The sequence below is a fragment of the Macrotis lagotis genome, chromosome 8, assembly GCF_037893015.1.
Source record: "Macrotis lagotis isolate mMagLag1 chromosome 8, bilby.v1.9.chrom.fasta, whole genome shotgun sequence".
NCBI classification, from domain to species: Eukaryota; Metazoa; Chordata; class Mammalia; order Peramelemorphia; family Peramelidae; genus Macrotis; species Macrotis lagotis.
Window position 1 is genome coordinate 43,835,364 of NC_133665.1, and position 14,498 is coordinate 43,849,861.

Here is a 14,498-nt window from a genome sequence, read left to right on the forward strand (position 1 = left end):
GAGATCTTCAGGGTGTCTCGGTATCGCTTCTTTTGACCCCCTTGTGACAGCTTGCCCTATGTGAGTTTTCCATAAAATAATTTTTTTTTTGGCAAGGGTACATCTGGCATTCTAATAACATGTCCAGCCCATTATAGTTGCACTATCTATAGTAATGTTGGAATGCTAGACAGTTTAGCTTGAGAAAGGACCTCAATGTCTGGTATCTTCTCCTGCCAGGTGATCTTCAGAATCTTCCTATGACAATATAAATGGAAGTGATTCAATTTTCTGATGGCGCTGGTAGACTGTCCAGGTTTCACAGGCACAGAGCAAAGAGCTCAGCACAGTGGCTCTGTAGACCTTCAGTTGGTATTCAGTCTAATATCTCTTTTCTTCCATACTTTCTTTTTGAGCCTCCTAAATATTGAGCTACCTTTGGCAATGCGAATGTAAGCCTCATTGACAATGTGTACCTCTTTGGAAAGAACACTGCCAAGGTAAGTGAACTTGTCTTCCACAGTGCTCAAGACTTCTCCATTTGCTATAATCAATGGTTCCATATATGGATGGTATGGTACTGGCTGATGGAGACCCTGTGTTTTCTTGGTGTTAATTGTTAGACCAAAATGAGCACAAACAGCAGAGAATTGATCCATACTTTGTTGCATCTCAGCTTCAGAGGTTGCTCTGAGTGCACAGTCATCTGCAAATAGAAGGTCATACACTAACACTTCTTCCATGGGAATTATGAAATCCAATTTACAAGGCAACTTAGGGAATGAAAATGTTTTTTATTAGAGAGAGAATTCTGTGTCAGTAATCATCTGAACAGTAAATTTTCTTCTAAAGAAAACAGAAGATAGACTTTATCCTTTCCGACCTTAGCAGTCATTTGTTTTTGCTGTCCTTTGCTTTTATTGTTATTTTAATTTGTTATTTATTGTTTCTGAGACATTAGGTGACCTATTGTGTGATTCCTATATAGCTATCTAGTCTCTGGTTTCCATGCCATTACATTGATTGTCCATCTCCTCTACCCCTCCCCACCACTCAGCATCTCCCCATTGCTTGGAAGTAGTCTCACATCTAATTTTGTAGAATTCCTCTCTTCCTTCAAGATATTACTCAAACATCATCTTTTATATGGTTTATTTTAAATTGTTATTTATTGTTATTTTAATTTGATTGAATTTGTGACATTGGATATTGTGATTGAAAATAAGAAATCACACATAGGCAATATATAAAGACATTTTGGCTAACTCCTCTTCCTCTAAAATCCTACTCCAAAGACATTGTAATAAGTAGAAATTTTGATCTTTAAACATAATATGTGTAGAGCAGAAGTTATGGCAGATTCTACAAATCTGGAAATGCTTTAAGTGTAAGACCCATAGCAGACTATAACTATAATTTGAGGACCAGCTTAATTAAAATTAGAAAGCCTTGGAGCAGCTAGGTGGCACTGTGCATAGACTACTGGTCCTGGAGTGAAATCCAGTCTCAGACTCATAATAATTGCCTAGCTGTATGACCTTGGGCAAGTCATTTAACCCTACTGTCTTGTAAAAAAGCAAAAAAACAAAACAAAACAAAAATTGGAAAGCCTTCTCATCAAAATGCTGAACAGCAAATGAATATGAGTTCAGGAAGAAAGATAAAACCTTAAAATCAAAAGCTATATGATTTTTTTATTCTCTTCTCTCCTCAGGGTTTAGTGCAGTAGCAATCACATTAAAATGTTATCTGTAATTGTCATCTATAGAGTGATGAAATACCCATATATAGAGTTCCCAATGAGGAAATCTCTCTTTCAAGAGAGAAGGCAAACTCTCTACAATTTATGATCTTAAAAAGATGTCTCAGAGCAGGGAGAAACTAAATGAATTGTCCAGAGTCATCGAATCAGTACATACAAGAGGCAAGACTTGAGTACTGATTCTGAGATTGACTTTCTCTCCAGCAAACCATGCTGCCTCCAAATAGCAGTAGCTTAATAAATGTTTGTTGAATTGAATTCATTGCCTTGACCCAGTTAAAGAATTTTTGCCTAAGAACTCTTAAAACCTTCTTGACTATGTGGAGGACTTTAACCTGAGTGATCCACATTAATGAAATCAAAGTTCTTTTGAAGTATTAAGATGAACACAAAAAATTTGACAAACAGATTATTTTTACAAATAAAAATAAAATACTGTCACAGAACTTTTGAGAAGTATTTCATGAAAATAATAATTTCTTCCCTTCATTTTAAAAATGAAAACTAGGGCCATAAAGAATTTATTGATTATGTCTAAGGTAATATAACCAGTATGTGATACAAGTGGAATGACTAACAAATCTTTGTCTTCTGACTCTATATCTATTGATTTTTCTTTTTCTTTTTTTTAGGGTTTTTTTTTTTTTTGCAAGGCAATGGGGTTAAAGTGGCTTGCCCAAGGCCACACAGCTAGGTAATTATTATGTGTCTGAGGCCCACAGGTACTCCTAACTCCAGGGCAAGTGCTTTATCCACTGCCCCACCTAGCCGCTCCCTCCATTGATTTTTCCAGAAAAACCCTTTAAGGAAAAAAATTATTTAAGACTCTTTCTATTGGTACAATTCTTGCTATTAGAATCTTCAAGTATATCGTTTTCTTTATGGGTCATACTTTTTCATGGAGATATGAGCAAATATGTGCATATCTGCTTTATTAAATTGTTGATTTTTTTGGTCCCATTTACCAGATATAATTTCATCAAAAAAATATGAACAAAGTACAGTAAATTTTTTTTGCTTGGGTTTGTTCTTGAAGTTTAAAAATTTTCCTTTGTGTACCTAAGGAGGGATATTTAATTAACAAACCAGTCAAGAATGGTAATGTAATAATTTTCTGTTCCACATTAGTCAAAGTGAAATGAGGAAGCATTTTGCATTTTTTTATACCAACATCAGCAAGTGTGAAAGAATTTCATACCCCTCCTTCTCACCTCTACTGGGAGAAATTCATGAATATGAGGTAATAAAAATGATTTAATATTTTAGTCAATCTCAGTTTGTCTCAACTCAGTGAGATAAATAGAAGTAAACTTTTTGATCATGGCTTCTTCCCTGTAATTCATTTATAGATTTTGTATTGCTGCTGGAGATGTCTCTGTTGCATAAAAGACTGATCTCAGACTCAAAGTACATGTTTGTTTTAAGTTTATAGCACACACTTATTGTACCAGTAATATATAAATCTTTGTCCCCTTCATAAAAATACACACACACATATATATATACATATACATAAACACACACACACACACACACACACACACACATATATATATATATATATATATATATATTTCTAAATAAAGGAAAGAGGGCTTCATAATATGCCTTAGGGAATGGCAAAGCAGGTCATCATGAGATCCCTAACAAAGAACCAATCTATAGAGTTTTCATAGAGAAGAGGGCTTTTGACTGAGCAAATTTCTCACAGCTGCTTTCACATCCTTGTTCCGAAGGCTATAGCTGATGGGATTCAACATTGGGGTGACCACCCAATAAATCATGGAAGTGAGTTTGTCTGTTGCTTGCAACTTGTCAGCTCTAAGAGGATCCTGGGACTTGGGTTTTGCATACATGAAGAAGATGGTCCCGTAAAATATGGTCACCACTGTCAGGTGGGCTGAGCATGTTGAGAAGGCTTTGTGCCTTCCCTTGGCTGAGTTCATCCTCAGAATGGTGTAGAGGATAAAGATATAGGAGAAAAAAATCACCACCAATGGTAGAACCAGAAAGATCATGTTGGAGACTGCCATAGAAATAACATTGAGGGATATATCAGCACAGGCTAATTTTAAGACTGCTAGGATCTCACAAGCAAAATGATTGATAATATTATTTCCATAGAATGGTAACTGCACAGCAAGAGTTGTTTGCATTACTGAGCTGATCCCTCCCAATAACCAGGACACTGAAGTCATCAGCATATACACAATCTTGTTCATGATGATGGGGTATCTTAGAGCGTTGCAGATGGCCACATAACGGTCAAAGGCCATCACACCAAGGAGTAAACATTCAGTTGCTCACTTAGCAAAACCAAGGCACATCTGTATTGTACATCCTGTAAAGGAAATGTTTTTTTCCTTGGATAAGAAGTTTACCAGGGTTAAAGGTATACAAATGGTTGTGTAACAAATGTCCAGGAAGGAGAGGTTACTGAGGAAGAAGTATATAGGTGTGTGAAGGTGAGAATTAGATATACTTGCTATAATGAGGACACCATTACCAAACAGGATTACTTTGTACATCACTAGAATTAGAAGGAAGAAAATAATTTCAAGTCTTGGGTAGCCAGAAAGTCCTAGAAGTAATTCTGTCACAAGAGTTTTATTTATTCTTTCCATTCCTTCCCCTTGATGCAAAGTGATTTTATTCTTGACTCACATAAAGATCTTCACAATCTGTTACTCAGCTGTCAGTTTGGCTTGAAATTATTTTCATTTCTGATCTCTATGAAGTTTCCTTTCTTAGCAGGAAGCCAGCACCAAAAGTTTCTTTTTTACCTTCATCATTTACATAATCACAGAAGGCTCAATAGTATCTACTTTTTTTTTGTTGAATTCAGTCTTCTGGAGTTGTGGGATTCATACCTGCTGTCTCTCAAACAGTAATGTTTGATTCTGGGATGCCCATGGAGACCTAGCTAGGGAATGACAGCAAAGGCAAAAATGATTAAGAATTGGATTTTTCAGTGATTTTGAAAATGTCTTCCCTTGCCAAAATGTGAGTTAATTACTATGAAGAATACAGTTCAACCTAGGTTTGATAAGCACCATTTATGGGCAAAATATTATTCTAGGCACTGAAGATGCAATGACAAAAATGAATTTTTGCATGCTCTCAAGAAGTGTGTATTCTACTGAATGGATACTATATATGTATATATATATATATATATACATATATATATATACATATATACACACACACAAATAAATATAAGAGGATGAGTACTACAAATTTTGAGGTGATTTGTAAAGGTTATAAAAGAGATGATATGAGTCAAATTTTTTGAGAAGACAAAGACTTCATGTGTAGAGAGGGAGGGTTTTCTAGGAATGGGATATCATATATTCTTTAATACCTAATTTGGAAAAAAGGTATAAAATGAAGATAATACTTGGCAACTATGTTGTTATAATAAATGTTCAAAAGCAATCGTTCTTTTTAAAAAAAATGAAATAGCAAAAAAGTTAGTTCTATCCATGTTTTATTCTCAAGAATCTTACTGAACCCCTGGATAGATAGCATAATTAAGGTACCAATCGTGATACAAAATTTTTGAGTTATTTTATACAGAATGGACAAAGAATCATAAAACTGAGTTAGGCAACCAATGAGATTTCATACAGATGACTTGATTCTACATTATGGTCCTTGCTTAAGTTCCTATTGATAAGAATTACATTTAGTCAAGAGAGGGTATGTTTACAAACAAATATAGAATTTCTCTCTCTTCATCCAAAATGTCTCCTGTGATTTGTTGGCCCAGATAAAGGAATTTATTGCTGCTATTACAAAACTGACCAGGCAGATGGAAGAGAAAGGCCTTGACAGGGTAAATTAACATTTAAAATGTAAAAAAAAAATTTTTTTAATGGCAATAGGATTAAGTGACTTGCCCAAGGCCACATAGCTAGTCAGATATTAAGTGACTGAGGTTAAATTTAAACTCATATCCTCCTAACTCCAGGGTCGGTGCTCTATCAACCTAGCTGCCCCACAGAGTGACATTTTTACACACAGAGACAACATTCAGATTTATAACTCCTAGTGACCGAGAAACCAATTTTTGATTAGAAATGTAGAATAAGACTTAGTGTAGACCCAAGGCTAGTTATTGTTGGAGGAGGAAAGAGGGAGACAAAATCTTTAAGGGACTTGAAGACTACTCTTGGAGGTAACAATAACACAGAAAGGCCTACTAAGGAATAATTTAAGATGCTGCACAATGACATTCTGAGCAAAGGAGATAATATGAGCAAAGACTAAAAGGTAAAATGAGATTGGTGTTTTTATGTGATAGTGAGGAGGCCAGACTTACAAGGATCAGAGGAATAAGAGGTGTGTTGGAGACTAATAGGAGATAAAGTTGTATAGATAGATATAATGATGTCATAGTATAAAACCTTTTGAAATTCATTGAAAGTAATTTGGAGTTGGTCAAGTAGGCAATAGGGATTCACAAATGGTTTTTTAGTGGAAGAATGAAATGAGTTACTTTTCAGAAAAATCAACACAACTATCCTGATACTAATTGTGGTAACCAAATCCATTGTATGTCCATTCATTCATTCATTTGATTAAATAGAATGAAGGGGTTTTATGCTAGCAGGTTTCTCAGAGATCAATTCCTCAGGGATTGGTAATAGAGGTTTTAGTCAAATGGGGGTTAAGTTCTGGTAGGTTAGGCAAAGCAGGAAATTGAGGAGCTAGGCTAGGAGACTGCTAATAGCCAATTTGGGTAAGAGAGACTTAAAATATGAACAGTTGGAGACAGAGCTGCTGGTATCAGAACACAGACTTAAACACTTTTTTCTCTTTCTTTACTTTATTTCTCATGAGGTTTTATATTTTTGTGGGGGAGGGGTATTATGTTTACTCTTTAAACTAGAATATTTTAGTAATGTGTAAATAAATTAAAGAAAAAAAAAAACCCAAAAAAAGAAAAAATAAGAACAGTTGCCTATAATCCACATCCTTGCCTGTTAAATGAGGAGTTCAGACTAAATGGCCTCTAAAGAACTGTTTGTTGTTAACATTTTGTGAATCCATTAAAATGCCTAAGAGATGTAAAGCCATTGTGATCTCCAGTTTTCCTGGAGCACAGTCATATTGCCTTTCCTCACATAGGTTACTCTTCATTTCATAATACTTGGAGAGGTTCAGGATTATGTGATTCATATATGAAAGTCAGAAATTAGAACATTTCATGTATCTGGAGTTAGTAGTGGTCATGGCTCAGAAGCAGTGAAAAGGAACTCTCACAAGAGAAGCCACTGTGGCAAATAAATGAATAGGTAATTAAATAAACAGATAAACAAACAAATTAACACACGAGGGTATTTTCAATTATTTTTGGAAAGAAATTTTTTGACGACCTGACAGTTGAATTAAAAATGAAGATCAAATAATAACTAACATTTATATAGCATTTATGATGTATCAGGTCCTGTGGGAGCCAGCTTTATAATTATTTTCTCATCTTGTCCTCTCAACAATCCTGCAAGTTTATTGCTATATAGTTGTTTCATTCATTACTTACTCTTCTTAACTATACCTGGAGTTGAAGAGATTTCAGAACAGTTTGACTGTTCCTTTTCCAGTAGAATGTACAGATAACAGGTTAAATGACTTTCCCAGGGTTACACAAATAGTGAGTGTTTGAGGCTGGATTTGAACTCATGAAGATGAGCCTTTATAATTCTAAGTCCAGTGTTCTATACACTGTACCTAGCTGACTCCCTTTTCCCCTTCAAGGTGGGTGCTATTAGATTATGCCCATTTTACAGAAGAGGGTTAATTAAGGCAAACAGAGGTTAAATGACTAGCCTATAGAAACACAACCAAGCATATGAGGCTAGATTTGAACTTAGGTTTTCCTGACTCTAAGTCCAGCATTCAGACCACTGTGTTACTTAGTCACTTGTGTTTATATGTATACCTTTTTTTTTTTTAGGTTTTTGCAAGGCAAATGGGGTTAAGTGGCTTGCCCAAGGCCACACAGCTAGGTAATTATTAAGTGTCTGAGACCAGATTTGAACCCAGGTACTCCTGACTCCAGGGTCGGTGCTTTATCCACTGCACCACCTAGCTGCCCTGTTCATATGTATATCTGAAGAGCTTTACAATTTGCAAAATGCTTTCCCATTGATGATATCATTTAACATTCCAATAAACCTGTGAAGGAAGCAGGGCAGGAATTATTAAATCTTTGTTTTGCAGAACTTGAAACACCAAGAGTTTTAAATGTTTCAGAAAAAGAGTTAATCAGTGGCATAAACAGGACTGCAACCATGATTTTCTAATTGCTAGTCTATTATTTTCCTAAATTATAGAAAATATAATTTGGAGCAGGAAAGAGACCTCAGAATTTATCTAATCCAACCCTAGTCTTCCTTAGCTAAGGAAAATGAAATTTAGAAATGAAGTTCCACTTTAGTAAGAATTTGAGACCCTATCCCTGAGTGTATTGTTTGTTCTTGGTAGAAACCTTTAATAGTAAGAACTGCTGTCTTTAAGATCACACCTTGTTCAATGACTAGGGAGGAATGGTTTCTGTCTTTATAAACCTGGGCTGCTCAGCAACTGGCAACTTGAAAATTGCCCTCTCTAGTCATTCTACTTTTTTCAACAAATGGATGTGCATCAGGAGATTGTTTTATTAGATGCTCAAAAGCACCTTGATTTTCAAAAAGAAAATCTTTCCACACTCCTCTGTGTGAACCACTCATCATCTACATAGTTCATTCTAATTTCTTTTCCCAAATTACCTGTCTAGAAACCCCTTTGCTTTTTTTTTTTGCAACCCTCAATTTCTGGCATATTAGACTTAGAGTAAATATGATTTCATTCATGCATGTATGCATTCATTCAGCAACAATAAGATCTAGTAACAAAGGGAAACTATGAGGTTTGAATAAAGCAAAATCCTTTACATCTTGGAGATTACAATCCCAGGCTGACTGTACAAATATAGATAACAGACAATATTATGTATTACTTACATTTGAGAATTACAAAATAGATATGAAGCTCAAGGCATTTCCATTTGCTATAGGAAAGTCTACAAGTTGAATATTACATTAAAAATATACGGCTAACTTGAAGAATTAATATTTTCACTTCATGAACTCTTTCTTTTTTTCCTGTCTAGCCTTTTGCTTGTTATTATGTTTGTGATTAGATGCTATGCAAATTATGTTTTGTGTGCATTCATTCCTGTGCTAACACTATTGTTTAACATGAGAAATACTGAATGATATCCAATTCTTTTGGGGTTTATGGTAGGGTAGTCTGATGAAACTTTTGAATTCTCTTCTCAGAAAAGTGTTTTAAAAGCATTACAAAAATGAATTGGATTATAAAGAAAACCAAATAGATAGAAATAAAACCATCCAAATATTTTAAAAAATCACGTACAGTCCAGATTAAGGACAATGATCTATTATCCTAGATTAGTGATCTTTTGTCCTTTGCTTAAAAAAAATCTCTAGTCAGTTACCTATTTGTGCTTATTATGTCATCCATCGTATTAAATTATGGGGATACAAAGAAAGACAAAAATAAATTTAAATTCTTGCCCTGAAGGAGTTTGCATTTTAATTTGGGGAAGTAATATGTAAATAATTATATCTATAGAAGATGTATAAAAATAGATGAAGGTAATCTAATAGGAGAAAGCAATTGGGGATACTGGGAAAGGCCCTTTGGAGAAGATCATATTTTAACTGTCTTGGAGGAAGTGAAGATAAGTGGGGCAGAGAATTCTTGTCATGGGTAACAGTGAGTGAGAAGGCATGGAGGGTTTCATGGCAGTTGTTTCCCATTTCCTTTTCCAGCCCATGTTCCAGGTGAAGTAACTGAGACAAACAAGGTTGAAGTGACTTGCTCAAAGTCACATAGCTAGTAAGTTTCTTTGAACTCAGGAAAATGAGTCTTCCGGATTCCAGGTTCTGCACTATTAACATTGAGTTACCTTGTTACCCTAAGCTTATTACATAGTAGATGTTTAGTAAACATTTATTTAATATAGCTTAGGCCTCAATTTTACACAATTTATAACATTTAAGTCTGTTTTTTTTCCAATTATGTGATACAGTGAATAGAACATGGAACTTGGAGATAGGAAAAATTAAGTTCAGATGTTGCCTTAGACACTTATTCAGTGATCCTGAAAAAGTAACGTCCCCCTCAATCTCAGATTCCTCTTTTGTAAAATCAAGATAATAATAGCACTATCTCAGGGAGTTCTTGCGTGTATTAAATGAGTTAGCGGATGTAGAACACTGTAAACCTTAAAGTTTTGAGTTAGTGTTATTTATTAGAATGATGATGATTATATATTGTTTTCATATTTCATGTTGTATTATTTCCTATAATATCATAATGCTGATTATATACATATATAATAATAATTATTATTATTACTAGTTCCTAAGTTTTGCATGAGATTACATACTCTGTGGAATAACAATGATTTCTTGCTATAAACGTTTCTAAACAAATGATTCAGGAAAGAAAATAGAACCAATTAAGAAAATTAACCAAATGATGAATTACTGGATAGATACTGATGTCAAAAAGTACTTCTAGATTGGAATATAATGACCCAGGCTAATCATAAAACATATAACCAAATTCTGGTGTAGTTCTGATCAGAAATTGAAAAATTCCAGTATGACATCTGGTCATAATATTTAAAGTTTACCTGGAGGTTTAAGGAATTATTTCCACTTCTTCAAAGAGATACCTTGTTTCTTCCAAAATATCAATAAATAATTTCTGAAATTAAGATAGCTTGCATGCATTTCATAAACAGACAGTCTTTTCACAGATGGATTACAGCAAATATTTGTTAAATTAGCCATTACTCAAGGCTAATCCCCCAAGCAATTTAAAGCTGAAAAACAAAAAGTGACAAATTTGGAAACTTTCTGATGCTTCAGGGACAATGGTCCATAGAGCAATTAGAAAGACGATGTTATTGAACTCTAATTGAAGAGTAAGTCAAAGGAACAAGAAAACATCTTTTACTAATATGCTTTAGGGAAGGGGGATTTTGTGGAATAACTGAAAAATTGCACAATTAAGGCAGTTTTAAAAATTATCTCTCTCCATCTCTATCTACTTATCTTTCCATCTTTCTATATCCATTTAGCTACCTATTCATCTGTCTATCTCTATGTCTCTCTATACATATATAACAGAAGGTACACAGATACATATGCATAATGTTTTTGTTGCTATTGTTTGATCTTAGTTCTTGAAAAGGACCAATTATATCAGCATCATGATGTGATTTAGATTTTAGTAAGTCAGGGATGTATAAAGTCATCATTCTCACTTTCTCTTCCAGTGGCAAAACTTAAATCAGGGTGAATGGCAATGACCCAGGATGCAATGGGTGACCTTGACCTTCTTAAGCTAAGGTCTTTCCCAAGTCTCTATTTTTCATTAATCAATATTTTCAGTGAAAAAATTGTTTTCATTGTGAATTAAATAAGGGAGTTGGATTTTAAAATGTCCATATTTTGTTTGAGCAACTTTTAAACATTTTTGTTGGGCACCCCCCATGCCCTCTAAATTCTGTACTTATTCAAGTTTATGTTGGAAAAGAAAGAGGAAAGCAAATGAGTTAGATGATTCAATCTCAAAAAGCTACTGCTAAGGACCATAAATCCATAAATTTTATTTACCTTGTTACAGGCTTCCACTCAGAATTTTTTGTGGACCTGTAACTTGGAGAGGAAAGAGATGCCCATTTTAGGTCTTCATGTTTCTACCAAGTATTGAAGAATGGAATGGGTGATCCAGGAGTTGTTCCCCTACCTATGGAATAGGATTGGTTTCAAGGTCTGAGATCACTTAGTGAAGCCATTCATGATCTCAGAACAGAGTGGAAGAAGCAAAGGAGCAGTAGATTAGCAATATCCACTGGATTGGCACAAATCTAGTAGCTGCTGCCTGAGTAAAAGAGTCAGCTTGGTGGTACAGTGAAAAAACCACTGGGCCTAGAAATAGGAAACCTGAATTCAAATCTGTCTTTAGAAATTTACTTGCTCTGTGATACTGGGTAAGTCACCTAACTTCTTTCTTCCTCAATTTCTGCATATAAAATAGGGGCAGCTTGGTGGCACAGTGGATAGTGTACAGACTCTGGAGTTGGGAGGATCCGCGTTCAAATGAGGTCTTAGATCCTTCCTAGCTATATGACTAGTCACTTAACTCTGTTTGTCTCAGTTTCCTCATCTGAAGAAGAAAATGGCAAACCACTCATTATCTTTGCCTAGAAAATCCCAGATAAGACCATGAAGAATTGGACATGACTAACTAACTAACCAAAAATAATAAAATGGGGATTTTATAATAACACCTTGTCCCCAGGGTTGCTGTAAGGATCAAACAAAAGGTTTGCAAAGTATTTTAAGTCTTATAATGTTATAAAATGCTTATTATTATTATTCATTCTATAATTTTGTCTTCTACTGTAGCTTCCTCTTGATTTGATTTTATGTACCTAGTCCTTTTCCTTTCCATCTCTTAGACCAATTCTAAGAAAGGGAATGGAGGAAAAGAGAAATCTAAATAATAATGTTGCTACGTTAGCATTTTTATAGCCCTTTCAGATTTAAAGTGGTTTAGAAATGTTATCTCATTTAATTCTTGTAAGAACCTTAGAGGAGGTATCATCCATATTTTATAAATCAGGAAATCAAGACTTAAATGCATTTAGAAAGTGTCTGAGGCAGAAACTGAACTTAGGACTTTATTCTGTGACAGGTGGAGCAGGGCTGTGTTTAAGGACTAAGGGAAGTTAGTGAAACCATTCATGATCTCAGAACAGAGTGAAAGAAACAATTTACTACCTACCTAGAATGATATTACATCTGGTTGTTTAAAACTCTTGTTTCACTCTTTCTTTGAGTTTTCTGTATTATCTGATCATATTAATAAATCATAAGGTCTTAGGAAAGAAACAAAAAAAAAGAAAAAAAGAAAGTAAAACCGTCACCAGGTGAACATGCTCTTATTAATGAGCCTCTTTAGTCCTGAGGTATATAGTCTAGTTGGTGAACCTATGATGAGGGGTTTCATGATTTGTGTCCCACTGCTATATGCTTTAAGAAATCATGACTATTTATATCCTACTACATCTGGAGGTAATATCATATGCCATATATTTGTCACAAACTTAAGATTTCATACTCCAATAAGGGGGATTATCAGCTTCATTCTAGGTGAGGATAGTCCTCACATAAACCACTATGCACATAATTAGATTTAACTTAATGCTTTTGTCTCCCCTGGAGTTTAATATCTTTGATGCTTTCATTTTATACCAGAGACTGGAAGTAGATATGACCTCTAAAAGCATTAATCCCTTTGTTCAATTGGTTACAGTAACTCTTTGAAATGGCTTGCCATGATCAGGGAAAATGATTCTTTTATGTGTGTGTATATATATATATATATATATATATACATATATATATATATATATATATATATATGTATATATATATATATATATATATATATACTTGAGGAGGAACCCTGAACATCAACCTATACAAGAGAGCTCCTTATCAATTGTGATAAATTTCTTCTTGTTTATTTTGTGGTTAGATTTATATAGTTCTGGGAGAGGGAGATTGAGGTCTCCCATTATTATCATTTTGCTATATCTTCTTGTAACTGATTCAACTTCTCCTCTAATAATTTAAATGCTGCACCACTAAGTACATGCATGTTTAATAATGATATAACTTCATTACCTGTGTGCTTTATTTTTTAGGTTTTTGCAAGGCAAATGGGGTTAAGTGGCTTGCCCAAGGCCACACAGCTAGGTAATTATTAAGTGTCTGAGACCAGATTTGAACCCAGGTACTCCTGACTCCAAGGCCGGTGCTTTATCCACTATGTCACCTAGCTGCCCCTTCCTTATCCCTTTTAATGAGATCTATTTTTGCTTTTGCATTGTTTAAGATCAAGGTTCACTACCCCTGATTTTTTTACTTCTGCTGAAGCATAATATATTTTGTTCCAACCTTTTACCTTCTTTGTGTGAATCCCTCTGCTTCAAATATGTTTCTTGTAAACAACATATTGTAGAATTCTGGTTTTCAATCCATTGTAGTATTTGCTTCTGTTTTATAGGGGAGTTTATTCCTTTCATATTCACAGTTAAGATTACTAATTCTTTACTTCCCTCTATGTTATCTTTCCCTATTTGTACTTTTCTCTTTCCTTTCCTTTTATTCTTCCTCACCAATGTTTTTTCCCTTTCCCCCTTCACTTTTCTTTTAAATTTTAACTTTCAATTTGCTTTCACTTATATCTTCACTTTCCCTTTTATCAGTATCTTCTTCCCTTTTCTTACCACCCCCCCATCCCTGTAGGATAGGATGGATTTTTAAACTCAATTGGGAATGCATCTTATTCCTTCTCTGGGCTAAATCTATTGAATAGGATTTACTCAGTGTTCACACCCACCCTTCTTTCTCTCTATTATAATAAGTCTTTGTGCATCTTCACCTGGTATTCATCAACTAATGCCTAGTCTCCTTTTTATATTTTTATTGTTTTCGAAGTACTATCAATCAAAGGTTGATTTTGCTTGATTTGCTTGATTAATAAGCCTCTCTTCTGTCTCATTAGAAATACATTTCTCAAGAGTGATGAATCACATCAGATTATACTCACTTTATATTTTACCTCCTTTTCAAGTACCTTACATGGATACACAATTCTCATG

At 34.4% G+C, this 14,498-nt stretch overlaps 1 pseudogene; it reads right to left on the minus strand.

Moving 5' to 3' along the window:
• Nucleotides 1–3,384: 3,384 nt before the first annotated feature.
• LOC141496432 (olfactory receptor 13C4-like) lies at nucleotides 3,385–4,365 on the minus strand (annotated as a pseudogene).
• Nucleotides 4,366–14,498: the final 10,133 nt, after the last annotated feature.